At 42.7% G+C, this 1530-nt stretch overlaps 1 protein-coding gene across 3 annotated transcripts in view; it reads right to left on the reverse strand.

The window, feature by feature from the left end:
• Window positions 1-1530, reverse strand: part of LOC109480740 (3-hydroxy-3-methylglutaryl-coenzyme A reductase-like) — a 14375-nt gene that overhangs the window by 4477 nt on the left and 8368 nt on the right. The window lies entirely within an intron of this gene.

Consider the following 1530-nt stretch of genomic DNA (forward strand, 5'->3'; position numbering starts at 1 on the left):
GTGCTCTCCAAGCAGAGGTTGGTAGGGAAGATTACAACCTGCAGAAGAAATACGAGGATGTTTGTCGGGAACGTCCAACCAATTGTATTTTAACATTAATGAAAGTCGCTCAGACAATTATGAATGACGAATCATTGGCTAAGATTACATCGCATGTCTAATTCATGTTATTTGACATATAATGTACCTGATGCAATCATTGTGCAATGAACATTTCATAGTTGACTTGAATCGGCCTGCCCAAAACAGGCTAAAACAACTGAAGATTAATTACCCCTCTGGCATGTTAGGTCATCTCCAATTTGTCACGCATTCTTTAAGTCAGGCAATTAACTCCATAGGTCAGAAAAACTGGCCCTATGTGTCAGTGTTTTGAACGTCTGAACCTAGCTGTCACTCAACCGTGCAGATGCAGGTGGCAGCTGTGTAACGTGTAACACTATATACGTGGGACTGGCAACACATCTCCAAAGTCTCCACAACAACAACGCGGATTCAAACTTAGTAAAATAGCCAAATAGGGAGTCAATAGATTTTACAGAATGCTATGAGGTGTACATCGAAGTAAACAATAGTTGAAAGATATGTTTGTTCATTAATCAAGATGTTACAAATTCAACAACATGTTCCTCAGATCAACAGAAACGACAAATACATCGTGTGGACTTACCTCTGTTATGGCCCTTCCGTAAAGGTCTGTTAGACCATCTCGCCGGTGAATTTGATTTTCTTCTATGAGGTGAGGGTCGTCATGGCTTAGCTGGCCTGCTGCGGGTGCAGAGATTGAGAGAGGAAAAAAACATGAATAAATTGAAGTCATTTCTTGGCTCAATAGAAACTCCGATTGGAGTCTCTGCCGGTACCGGTAGAAATCCCGATCGGAGTCTCAGCCATTACAATCACTAATCTTTTAGGATATGTTAACAAGTTATAGCAATAGAACTCTACCAGGTTGGAGTCTCTACCCAGCCTCAGTACTGTTATAAAGAATTAGCCTGGGTGCCAGACGCTAGCGTTCATAAAGCGATAGATTTTTTTTGTGTCCGCTACTGTATCCGCCGCCCAGCCCCAGGCTGCCCCAAACCCAATATCTTTCACCGGACACGAGGAGATAATTAGAGCCAGTGTGCAAATCAGGGTCGGCGGGGCGTGTTGCTTTCCCCGGCCGAGGAATTATCGCTGACTCGCGGTAGGGGATGGCACCCAGGCTATAAAGAATTGGCCTGACGACAGACTTCAGAAACTCAGGGGCTGATCTAGGATGGAAAAAATACTGGCAAGATGTTTCTGGAATATTCAATCTGGACAGGTAAGTCTTATCAGAGGGGATAGGATATTAGGTAAGGGCGGAAAATATTGAAGGAACATGTCAAGTGGTTAAAACTTTACGTAAACAAAATTTCGACAGCCTCTTACATTGTACATGATGGAAGATAACAGGTGCGGTAAATGAACAAGAGCAAGTGAAAAGCCATAATTACTCAGTGGCCAACAATACGTCATAAAAGACGGTGTCAGTTATAGAATTAA

This window comes from Branchiostoma belcheri, unplaced genomic scaffold (assembly GCF_001625305.1).
Source record: "Branchiostoma belcheri isolate BF01 breed outbred unplaced genomic scaffold, Haploidv18h27 scaffold52, whole genome shotgun sequence".
NCBI classification, from domain to species: domain Eukaryota; kingdom Metazoa; phylum Chordata; class Leptocardii; order Amphioxiformes; family Branchiostomatidae; genus Branchiostoma; species Branchiostoma belcheri.